A 13,683-nucleotide genomic window follows, 5' to 3' on the forward strand; every position below is an offset into this window, starting at 1 on the left:
AAAGGGGTTGTTCCTCTAGATGCACAACTCCTCCCTCCAACCCATGGTGAGTTGGCATATTATGGTGCAAAAGAAGCACCCATGGCAGTTCCATGCACCTTCAGTAAGTAGCACCCCTGGAACTTAAAGTAGTTGTGTTCCAGGCACAAACAAGTGCTTTCCAAGATGAACTGCACTTGTCTGTGGTGGAGATTGGGCCCCCCTGCTAAAAAATGCCCCACCGCAGTAAGTTCAACCTCTTGGGGTATGGAGGTGTACACAGAGGTAAAATTGAGCGAGACTCAATGGTACGATTCCACCAATGAGTAGTTGGACAGAGTTTCAAACAAGAGCAGGGAATCACAGATATGGGAATGGAGAGACTGAACTATAGGCTGTAGGAAAAAATCCACATACTGGGATAGGCCACTGGAGAGGCTCTCCATGGCTGCAATGATAAGTCTGCCAGGAGGAGGAATAAGGTCATTATGCACCTTCAGTAGATGGTAAAAGTAAGGTTGCTTGTAGATTCCTCTGCTTATAAGGTAATAGATTTAGGAGAATACCATTTTTATACAGAGTCCACCAGGGCCTTCAATTCCAATTTGTAAGTATCTAAACTGTTTTAGGGAGTTTCTGATAAGTATCATTATCTGAAAATAACCTCATGGCCTCACTAATATAATCCATTTTGTCCTGGACAACAATGCCTCCCCCTTTGTCTGCTAACTTGATGATAAGATCTTCATTGCCAGCTAGATGGTTTATTGTGAGTGTCTCAGGTTTGCTTAAATTATGATGCTTGTAATGAGTAGAGTGGGCAGTGGTAAAAAGTCTCAATGAGGGGATCCCTGCGGACTCATTCTATGTCATAGAGGGAAAATTGACCCCTGTCCATGGAGCCGAAGGATCGTGGCCTACTGCGACCTATGCGAGGCCTGAACCCAGCTTGCTGCTACCTGCCCAAGGCCCGGACTTGGCCTGCTGCGGCCTTCCTGAGGCCTGGCCTGCTGTGGCCTTACCGAGGCCTGGACCTGGCCTCCTGCTGCGGCCTACCCAAGGCCCAGACCTGGCCTCCTGTTGCGGCCTTCCTGAGGCCCTGACCCAGCCTGCTGCTGCCTACTCGAAGCCCGGACCCGGCCTGCTGTGGCCTACTCGAGGCCGGGACCCGGGCTGTGCCCCACCTGGATCCCGCAGAGGTGAGCCACTGACTGGGGGAGGGTGGTGCCTTCTGCTGTCCCCTGCATACTGCCCTGGGAGCCCTCTGGAGGCCTGGGTGTTCTCCCCAGGGGAGAGGAGGATCCGCCTGGTCTGGAGGCTCTGTGGAGTGGTGGCTGCTGCCTGGAAGGGGACTGCTGGAGCGGACTGTGTCCTTCCCCCCCTCCCACCTTGAAGAATTGTTGGCTTGGTCCCCTGAGGGGCTTTGGAGGCTCTGTCCCTTTGCTGGCACCTGTCCTGGGCTCTGACGGGGATCCCTACCTGTGCCACCTGGCTGCCTGTACCTGTGTAAGGGATTTTCCCTTCTGTCACGATCTGTCCATTTTCTCCCCCTGTGTAACCACTTGTGGAGCCGCTTCCCTCTTTGGTGGCCTCAGATTCCTAGTTTATACTTCTTCAGTCATATGTGGAGGCCAGCTGACAATGTTTCCTGCCAATTGTTATAGTAACCATTTCTTTGGCTGATGCAACAGAATATTGGGGATGACTAGAGGAAAGCCTGCGATCGCTGGCAGAAAGTCTGAAACTACACAAACTGTGAAGACCGGCGGGCCCTCGGGGGCTAAAGCGGGGACCACCATGGCTGCATCCTGCTCCCAAGAGCCCAGTACACCTCCTGTACTGACGGACTTTAATTCTCTCATCATGGCGATTACCAACTGCCAGACGGTGCTCACCACGAAATTGGAACATCTGCAGACTGATGTGGGGCTGCTCCGGCGGTTTCTTGAATCATTCTGGGGCCGAGTTACAGAGGTTGAGCAGTGTGTTAGTGATGCAGAGGACACTATCCACGACCATTAAGCATAGATGCATACTCTACAGGTTAAATATTTTTAGATCAGAGCAGAGGATGCGGAGAATCACAGCAGGCGTAACAACCTCTGTGTGGTAGGCCTCCCTAAAGGGGCAGATAGTGAAGATCCACCTCGGTTTACCGAGAATCTCTTTTGCTCCTTGCTGCCGTGAGCCACTTTTTCCACCTTCTTTGTGGTTGAGAGAGCCCATCAAATGCCTGAAATGGTAATTGTTGGGCTCTATCTTCCTCCTCCAGCTTCTGTGTGTTTGCTGGCTGCCTTGACTCCGCTCCTGGCCTCCTATCCCACATCCCATGTTCATCTTGCTGGTGATTTTAATCTTACTCCGGACCCTAGTGTTGATAAATTATATCCGGATGCCAGCGGGGAGTTGGAGTTGGCCAAGTGGGTGGAGCTTTATCAGTTCACGGATGTATAGAGGTGGAACAATCCTGGGACCAGGGCATACACTTGTCACACAGCAACATATAAAATTGACCTTTGTTATGTTACACCTACACTTTTAGCGAAGTTTCGGGAGATTTCCATTCTGCCACGAGGGATTTCTGATCATGCTCCACTCCTTCTAACATTACGTATTGCTGATGCCCCAGGTAAAAAGGCCTGGAGATTATCCTGGTATTGGATCACTGATCCTGATGTAGAACCCCCTATAGGGAAGGCATTGGAGCTTTATTGGAACTCTAATGAGAATACTGCTGCACCTACTTCTACCTGGGAGGCTTGTAAGGCTACTCTTCAAGGTCAATATCGGACCCTGAAGGGAGCTGCAGGTTAGATGGTGGGAGGAAATGGACTTGGTGGACTGGAGGGTGCAGAAAGCTGAATCCAATTATGTGCTTAATCCAGATCCTGTTGGTCATCACGATTTACAGCTGGCTATTAGGGATGCCTTGTTGCTTTGCACTGAGGCCTTCCAAAAGGCTATGCTGCATCAAAAAAAACATATTTTTGAACGGGGGGATAAAGCGGGTCTCCTTCTGGCTTGGTTGGCTAGGGAACAATTTGCCCAGTTCAATATTGCTCTTATACAGGCCGAAGATGGTTCCAGGATTCTTGATCCACTTTCCAGTAACCAGCGGTTTGTGGACTATTATGCCAGTCTGTATTCCTCCAGAGCCACTTTTATGTCACTGGATTTGTCCCGTTATCTGGGTTGACCCACCGTCTCTTTCTGCGGTCCAGAAGGAATGGTTGGAGGCACCGATTTCCCTGGAGGAGATCCAACAGGTGATTGGCGTTCTTCAACCGGAAAAGACGCCAGGCCCGGATGGCTTCCCGATTGAATTCTATAAAACATACATTGAGCAAATGGCTCCCTGATTTCAAGCGCTTTTTAACGCACTCCTAGAGACAGGAACTCTGCCCTCTGACATGCTTCAGATGGTGATTGTGGCAATTTTGAAGCCTAGGAAAGACCCAACTCAATGCTCCTCCTATCAGCCAATTTCCCTCCTGAATACTGATTCAAAGGTACTCGTTAAGATGTGTGCTGGGAGACTGGGTTCGGTAATCTATGCGGTGGTGCATCATGATCAGATGTGTTTTATGCCGGGGAAGGGTACGGACATTAACATACAGAGTCTGCTCATCCATATTTCTGCAGCTCGCGATAGGGATGACCCTGGGGTGATGCTGTCCCTGGACGCCAAGAAGGCCTTTGATTCGGTTGAGTGGGAATATCTATGGGAAACCCTGCATTGCTTCGGATTTGGACCTCTTTTCATTTCGTGGATTAGGTGCCTTTACAGTGCGCCATTTGCGAGAGTATGTACTAACAATATCCCCCCCCCCCTTTTGCTCTCCATAGGGGCACTGGGCAGGGCTGTCTACTTTTGTCAGGCTTGTTTGCCCTGGCGATTGAGCCCTTAGCCTGACTAATCCGCTCTTACAGTTCTTTACATGGCCTACTGGTGGGTGACTGGGAGGATAGGATTTCCCTCTATGTGGACGACACTCTCCTATATTTGAGGGACTGTAATTCATCTCTTAGGGAAGCACTGAGTCTTATTGATCACTTCGGCAGTTACTCCGGTATGCGCATTAATTGGGAGAAGTCCATACTGTTTCCTCTTGCATCAGGACCCTTACCCAGCATTTCCGTTGCCCCTATTAAATCGGTCTCTTGCTTTAAGTATTTGGGTGTAACAGTACAACGTGTCTTGAAGAGGTTTCTAACGGACAATCTTTACCTCCTTGTCCAACAGTTGCAGACTAAATGTACTGCGTGGCCTTCCTTTCCGATTAGCACCATCGGCCGGGTTAATCTTTTTAAAATGATATTCCTGCCTATGTTTATCTATTTTTTTTGGCATACACCGGTGCAGATCCCGCAATCCTTTTTCCGTCGAGTTGATGGCATAGTTTCTGGGTTTATTTGGGCTGGAAGGGCCCCTAGACTTTCCCGATCCACTCTGCACTTGCCTATCGACCGTGGTGGCCTGGCACTTTCTAAACTGCTTCTATATTATTGGGCGGCTGTACTGGTCACGGTGCGATGCCGTCCTCCGGGATCATCTCTCAGTCCTGGGTTCTCACCGCCATCCACTGCGGAGAGCTCCGGGAGCTCCGACCCTCAGAGCAGCCTACAGCCGGGCCAGGCACACTGCATACTGGGAGTTGTAGTCTTTCTCCCGCCTCTGACCTGCCACCTCCACAGGAGCGAACTACAATCCCGGCAGGGTGTGTGGGGGAAGGACTACAACTCCCAGCATCCAGTGTGCCCGGCCAGGCTGTAGGCTGCTGTGAGGGTCGGAGCTCTCCACAGTGGATGGCGGTGAGGAGCCAGGGCTGAGTGATGATCCCCGAGGATGGCAGTGTCCTGCGGAGGCAGGGATCTCTGTCACAGAGAGGGAAGGGAAATGCGGCTGTGAGGAGGATACATACAAGCAGTACATGGCCCCCCCCCTCAGTCTCCATTCCTCCACCAGGCCTGGGGAGTGATCTCCATCCTGCTACTCTGTATACCAAGTATACTATTGGGGGGGCAGAGAGTTGACAGAGAGAGACTGCCAGGTGACTGACTCATACCACTAACTGACACCTTCACGCCGCTCATACCTCTAACTGACACCTTCACACCGCCCATACCACTAATGATACCTTGTAGCCGCTCATACCACTAACTGACACCTTCTTGCCACTTATTCCACTAATGACACCTTCTCGCCACTTATACCACTAATGACACCTTCTCGCAGCTCATACCACTAACTGACACCTTCTCGCCACTTATGCCACTAATGGCACCTTCTCGCCACTTATGCCACTAATGACACCTTCTCGCCGCTCATACCACTGACACCTTCTCTCCACTTATACCACTAATGGCACCTTCTCGCCGCTCACACCACTAACTGACACCTTCTCGCCGCTCATACCACTAATGACACCTTCTCGCCGCTCATAACACCGACACCTTCACAGAAAGAGAAGTTCCACTAGGTGGAATGAGGGGGGGGGAGCCATATTCCACTAAGTTCCACCCAGCAAACGTTGGTGCATTAGAGACAGTGGGGGTGCACTGGGGGGGTGCCGATTTTTGTGTTGCCTAGGGCAGCACAAAACATAAATACACCACTGCCTGTTCTTCTGTACCTTGTCGTGTTATACTTTTGTACGATTTCAATAAACGCAACTGTAAAAAAAAAAAAAAAGTCTCAATGAATAAGCTTTTTGCATGGATGGGGTGAAACATGGATGGTGGTTTGAGTCCTGTGTAGGTGATGGAAGCATTCAATAGAGATGCACTGGATAGTTCATCTACACTTGTACAGCAAAAAGGTCCTCAAGGGCTTCTAAAGCCATCAGGTCCTCTTGGTTCTATTTGTGAGTCTAAGTTTCAACTTGAGAAGGTTGGGATACTATGTTAGATTTTTGATTCCTCATATTAAAATTCCTGTTCAGATTTGTGATTCCTCATATTATAATTCCTGTTCAGAGTCAATTTGTGGATAAACCTATTTAGCTCTCTGAATAGGACAAAGGAATTAGGGGGGTTGCTTGGGGCAAAATTGAGACCCTTTTTGAGTAAAGACGTTTCTTCCAGGGTAAGTGTGTGAGAAAACAAGTTAAATATTTTTATGGTGTCTGTGTAGTATCAATAACAGCCCTGATATAGCACTCACATTTGGCTGTAATAAAATATTAGCTGTGTTTACACATTCAGCACCACCAGCCCTATTCAAGATATCTGCTGATCCAAACATTGACATGTAGTCCTTTCCAACGAACCTGCTGGACATCTTCAGGGGTTGGTGCCACCCTCAGTCACTATGCTGTATTTATGCACACCACTTTTTAACCATCTTCCATGTCATGATCCTCTAGTGGCCAACAAAAGAATTACTTGCTGACATATTACTCTCTTCATCGCCATCTTGTGGATATTTAAATAAATCCATTTACTTTTCATTTTGTGGCTAGTGAGCATCTTCAAGTTCCCAAACACAATCTACTATCCTTCTTAATGCCATCTTAAGGTAGATTAACCTATTGCAAACCATACTTAAACCATGTAGGGCATATTAAAAATGCAATGCAATACATAATTAAAACCTAATCCTAAAAAAAATTTGATTTATAAAAAACCTTTTGTATACTGTAAATGTGTATATCTAAAACTCAAACAATGAAACTTATGGAGCAAGTAATTAGTAGTAGAACAATTTAATTCAATATCATAGCAATAGACGTTAGACACCAAACTTCACCTAAATGAAACAATTAAGACCTTGCCGTGGTGAACAGAAAAACATCTTCATAAAATCTCTATTGGTAAATGTCGAATTGGAATAGTCGCGTTTACAAAATAGGCAATTCTAAACTTGGTTCGTAGAGGGTGTAGGAGCCAAGATCCCATTTCCCATTTCTTTCTAGAAACAATTGTTTGCTTTATGGCAGGTGTGATTTGTTGTTTGCTTTATTTTGATGCCATGTCAATTATTAATTATATTTCTTGTTTTGTAGTGTATTTTACATATACTGCAAACAAATGCATTTTTTAATGAATGTTACAGAGTAATGCATACTATTTTCTATTGTTAAATATATATATATATTATTTAATACTTATTTTATCTCCAGGTAATCCATAATTTATGGGCTTTTCTACCTTTTCAACATTGTAAGTTTTTTTTTACCTGTGGCTCATTAAACTGTGTTTACATACTGCACTTAGAGGGCACCTCTCTCGTTCTTCCCATTTATCTCTATACAGTTGTCATACTCTGGGATGGCTGCCACCTAAGCGGTTATATAGATATGGACATTTTTATTGTGTATTTTAACTTACCGCCATACCCTGTTCTTGTCACCACTATACCAGTATGTCCCGTTCACTGCCACTCCATGTCATGATCACCACCATACCAGTACTTCCTGATCACTGCCCATCCTGTCCTTATCACAGCTATACCAGTGTGTCCAGATCACTGACACACCACCCCCTGATCACCGCCATACCAGTGTGTCCTGATCACCACCATACCAATGTGTCCTGATCACTGCCATACTCTGTCTGTGTCACTGCCATACCAGTGTGTCCCGGTCACTGACACCACTTAATAATCGTAATCACCACCATACCAGTATTTCCTGATCACCGCCCACCCTGTACTTATCAACACCATACAGGTGTATCCCAGTCATCACCACACCATCTCCTGATCACCACCATACCTGTGTGTCCTAATCACTGCCACACTATGTCCTGCTCACCACCATACCAGTGGGTCCTGATCACCACTATTGTCTGTGATGAGAGAGCCATTACAGCTAACTGTGCATATTTTTCATCCTCTACACTACACACACAAAACAATGCTAGTCAGCTCACAATGTCTCTGGTCTCTTCCCAACTGTGTCTAGTGTGAACAAACTGCAGCCAGCCATCTGTCACCTGTCCTAGTGTCACCAATGCTGCCAGGAACAGTGTCCCTGATTGCAGTGATGTCAGACCACTGTATTCCATACTAGTGTATCCTGATTACTGCCACACCATCATCCTGATCACCACCATACCAGTTATCCTGATCATCACCACACCACATCCTGATCATAGCAGTGTGTCATTATTAACACTATACCAGTGTGTCCTGGTGGGGCTTGATTACCACCATACCAGTATGCCCTGATTACTGCCATACCATCATCCTGATCACCACCATACCAGTGGGTCCTGATCACCACTACACTAGTGACAATGTCATGTCCCAAAACATTTACATCAGCAAGGGGACATTTCAGATTTTGAGCATGACAGATGAGAGTAGCGGGGAACATTCACTGTCAGACTCAGATTCTGAATATGAACCCCTGGACAGCAGTCTGCCCCTTCTGCACTACTGTTACCGCAAGAAAGTTGTACCCTGTGGCACAGTTCGCCTCAATTGGAAGGGCTTCCCACAACAACTGGTTGCCACCAGGCTGATCAGCGGGAGTAAGCCAGTATGAGAAATTAAGCTATTTTCACCCTTAAGTGGTGAGACACAAGAAATGTATGTTCTTTCTTCCATCCACAAAAACAGCTCATTGGAAATTCAAGGAAGACACAGTGCCATCCAAAAACCCAAGTGCATATACAACTATAACCTTTCCATGGGAGGAGTGGATTATACCATGTTTCTGCTTGCTGCATGGACCCATTTACCTGCACCTCGAGCATGCCCCTGCTGCTGCTTGAACTGATCTTGGCCTGTTAATCAACTATGCCTTTGCTAGCCACCTGAATTGACCCTGGCTTGTTTATTGATCAGGGTTTGAGTAGGGAGGCTTTGAAGAGCTTTAGGTGGGAAGAAGCCTCTATCCCTTTGTCCAGTCTTATCTGACTGAGGCCCTAAGCCTGCGGTTTCTGTCTGGACCAATGCTTGGACCACGTCTTTGCCTGCTGCCTGTACTGACACTGATCTGTTTATGGACCATGTTCCTGCCTTCTGACTACAGCACAGATTTGCTTGTTCTCTCTGCTTTGCTTGTTATCTCTGTCTGGCACCAGCACTGACATATCTGCACATCCCACTGGCTATGTCACCCATCCTCTGCATACAACTGCACTACTGAAACCATAGGTACTCTTTGGTTTACCCTTTTTTCATGTACCATGTACCAGTAGGTTAGGCCTGCTTGGCTTTTAGGAACAGGGAATGCTTTAGGTGAAACTACACTGTGCTATATTCACTGACCATTCGTACAGAGATGACCATTACAGTACATTATATCCTAAATAGTGTTGGCTGATTATTGTGATACATAGATTTCAATGTCATGTATATAATCAGTCCATACACTAAAAAGGTCTTACACATGGAATATGTGTAAGACTAGAAATACAGCATTCTACTTATTTGGAGAACCCCGAATGTAGAGAATATTGACATGATGGTCTTTGGTTGGTTTTGCCCAGTGGGGAGGGGACCTCCCCTGCTACTGTGGGCAGTGGTTTATGGAGGAGTTGGTCCTCAGGAGGCGCAGAGGATACATAGGAAGGGGGCACAGTCTGCAAAAGCTGGTAGATAATTATGAAACCACTCCCATACATATTCACTCTGCACATGGACGCAGACAAATATACAGCTCTTTCTTCAGAACTACAAAAGGTAGGAATCTGCAACAAAGTTTGTTAAAAACTCTGCAATTTACATAGATCACCCAGAGGGGAAGGTTTTTTTTTCAACAAAAGTGGAGTTACTCTTTAATGCTGGAGGTCCTACTTTGGGAAGCTAGTTTGGGCCCACTTCTCTATCGCATTCTATGTTGAAAGAAGAACTAGTGGTGTGCAATGGTTAGTTCATCATTTAACTCTACAATGTTTAACCCCATCCCGCCGGCGTCTCCCATCCCTTTAAGAGTTTCAGAAGCCGGGAGGCGGGACAGGCGGGGTTTAGGGATCATGTGACGCATCGTCATGGCGGTCACATGATCGGGAAAGGTCCCTATCGAGAGAGCAGACCAGAACCTTTTCGTGAGTACCGGACATGTGTCCTGGGAGTGCGCAGGGTGCGTGCTCTCAACACAAATGTTTTTTGTTAATTGCACGCAAATGTGAGGCCGCTCGGGGTCTAGTCCCAGACGCCGGGAGGCCGCACATTTGTGTGCGGCTGGCGTGAAGAGGTTAAAATATGATTGTAACTGGTAGTTATTTTTGGTTGTTGTTATTTTCTGCAGTTGATACTGCCGTGGGTGAAATGAGTTATTATATTATTATTATGATTATATTATTATATCTCCAAACAACTTGTGGCAACAATTGGTAAGCATTTACATCTCCATTTATCTACGTAATAGATAGGAGATGTGTGAGTTAGCCTTGTTCCACCTATCTTTAATAATATATGGCTGTCTACCCTTTGAGTTATTATATTATAACTGTATTACAGTGTTGAAAATATCCTTTGGACTTTGTTGTTCCTCTCTGATGGTTTCCTCAAAGCCTCCCCGCAACCTAAAACTGCATAGCCAGTCCACCTGGGTTGTTGGTGAGCATCACATACGGTATGTTATGTATTATGTTTTTTTTGGGGGAGGGGGGTTTGCCTTGGTTTTTATATCCTCTTTGGACAGAAAATATACTTTGTTATGATCCTGAGATTATTTTTGATACATGTTATTTGGTGTATTGAATATGATATATTTTTGATATTGTTCTATTATAAATGGAATTTTTCTTTGATTGTAGATTAATATAAGCACACAATATATACACATTCCTGGATGTAGTCGTGAAGAAGTAGACAACCTGCAAAACTCATAGACATACTGTTTAAGCAGAATTTAATTTTACAATGATTACTGTTAAAGTTTGTTCATTTTTTAGATGCATTGCTAGTCGCTGAAGAAGCGACTCCAGTCACAAAACATGTTGGGTGTTTTCCACACAGCTTAGATATTCCCCACCCTCTGAAAGAAGTAAACAGTGTCTACCATCTCCACCTAACTTCTTTTAGAATTAACTTTGGTTAGTGGGGGGGGGGGGGACATGCTGTGTTTCAATTGTGCAATGCAATTTTAAATACACGCAAGATACGTTTTTAGATGTGATATGTTAATAAAGCAAAATTGTTTTTATTCTTTATCTACTAAGTTTATGTGCCTACAAAGTTCATTAGTTATTTTTTTGTCCTAAATACTCTATAAACACAAAGCATTTTGTGAAATATTGTAATGTTCAACCTTTATGATTAAGTGATACTTTTTAATTATTGTGTGATAATAAAAACTGTGAATTTTATACTTTTGGATACTTACCTGGTGGACATCCTTAAAGTCCCTTTTTCCTTTATTTTATTTTTCCTAGAGAGAGAACATCTACCATCTTTCATGGCACACCAGTTGCTTAACCTCTTGGAATGAGGAGAGCATTTTCCTAGATAGGTGTCAGCAGTGTGTAGCGGTCCTGTTCCTTGAGAGCTGCTCACCTCATTCCAGCATCCTAGTTTTGGCTGAGCTGCATTCTCCCTGTCTGCCTGTCCACCTGCAAGGAGATTGACACAACCAGTCTCTGGGTGATGACCAGACCTGTTTTAAGCCAGCCAACCCTCAAAGTCTTGCTAGTGATAGTGTACATTCTTCAAGCTCCCTGTTTGTCTGCCCTGTTCCTGTGCCTACTAGTTTGGATTCCCATGTTGATCACCTTGCATCAGATATCGACTATGCTCAGAACGCAGCCTGCCCTGAACCTGGACTGTTATTGACCACTTTGCCTGTCTGCCAACCACAAGTACCTGTTCACTGTGCTCAGTTCAAGTACCTGTTCGCTGTGCTCAGTTCCTGCCTGCAATGGCATGCTAGCCATGCACTATAGCATTATGTATAAGACCTGGGGGAAAACACGTACCAGTAGGCCTGCTTGCCTTTTAGGAAAGGGGGCTATTATAGGTGAAGAACACAGAAGACAGCTATAGTGCCTGACTGTCAAGATCCTACCTTTTCCCTGAGGTTATGTTACTCCATGTGCTGGCGTCTATCTTGGATTTCTGCTGTGCATGGTGGGAATCCTTTTATGCCTTCAGGTCCCTGAGGTCCATCCCCCAGAGGGGTGTGGCTGATGACATATATGCCTGTGGTCCGCACATGCTCTTTGCACTTGTGTCTTGTGTCTTTGTGTTGCTATTACTCTGTTCTGAGTCTCGTGACTCTCCTGGTATCTGATTCGGCTTGTGACTTGACTATTCTTTGTATTCTCCTTTGATCTGACCCTCTGTTGCTGAACCTGGCTCTTGACCTGTGATTCTCGTCTGCTGTCTTGTACTGTTTTGTCCTGTTGTTGTTGACCCGGCCTGTCTGACTACTCTTTTGTCTCTTCCACCAGCTACACGCCATTGGCCATTACCGCAGCTGAGGTGTCTCGGGGGCCGCGACCTGGTTCCTGGCTGCGTCAAGTCCATCCCCACCATCAGGGGCCCTGGTGAAGGGCAGCCTGGGACTTAGACTCCGTGCCCTGAGGGACTTCGGTCTGTGGGTGGTGGTTGTCATCAGCCAGTGCGTTACATTGTTAGGCCTGCCTGTACGTTCCTCGGCCCCTGCCCTGACATTACAGAAGTGCCAAGAGCATGTGCGGACCACAGGCTTATATGTCATCAGCCACACCCCTCTGGGGATGGACCTCAGGGACCTGAAGGCATAAAAGGATTCCCACCATGCACAGCAGAAATCCAAGATGGACGCCAGCACATGGAGTAACATAACCTCAGGGAAAAGGTAGGACCTTGACACTGACCACCTATGCTAGGGGTAGCCATGACATAAGGAATAAGCGTGTATTGCCCTTTTAAAAGTGTGAGGTCTTACCATCTGATTAGTGAGCACTTACAATGTTTGGTGGCAGTCAGTGCTTTAGTACACATTAAAGAGTTTCTCTGCACTGGATGCGTCCTATGAGGGTGGGACTAGACATTCTATAAAATATATTAGATAAGGAATTTACTGTATTCTTGTATACTGTATATTCTTCTATATATGATGTGATGTGAATGTACAATATATATGTAAATTACTGCGTAAATTGATGGCACCTGAAATAATATACTGGAGTTTATATAAGACACTCTCCAGTTTAGCAAATAACCCCTACAGTCTCCCTAGCAATAAAGCTATACATTTAATATTATAAACAATATTACTAAAGCAAAAAGCCTCATTGGTCTTTATTACTGCTTCTCCAGACTTTAACATGATAATTACTTTCTACCTCTACATTTAACATGACTAGGTGAAGCTAAACCTAGCTAATTCTCTTTTCACCTTATGGAAAGAAACCTAGAGGATGAATGGTGGGATATATCTACTGTATATATACAAGCAGCATTAAAGAATAAACAGTGCATAGAATTCTGCTCCAATCCACCCATAACAAAGAGACAAACAGACAAAAAATGATCAACCATGCACACTGGAATTAAGTTGTGGTGCACTACATTATTATTGTGCAGTTTAGCATATTTTATATTTGGTTCCTATTGCTCAGAGACTGTTATTAATTTTATTCAAATCTATGTAATCCAATTAAACATTTAATCAAAAGTCAAGATTAAGTACTTTAATAAATGAATACAATCCCCCAAAAAATGCTATCAAAATAGAGGAAACAAGAAAGCAGTGTTAAATTGATGGAATTAATTAAATGAAAGCAGAATAAAGATTACAATCAAATTAAAATGAAGAAATAAATATC

This window comes from Staurois parvus, unplaced genomic scaffold (assembly GCF_062004578.1).
Source record: "Staurois parvus isolate SC_StPar_1 unplaced genomic scaffold, SC_StPar_1.0 ptg000598l, whole genome shotgun sequence".
Taxonomy (NCBI): domain Eukaryota; kingdom Metazoa; phylum Chordata; class Amphibia; order Anura; family Ranidae; genus Staurois; species Staurois parvus.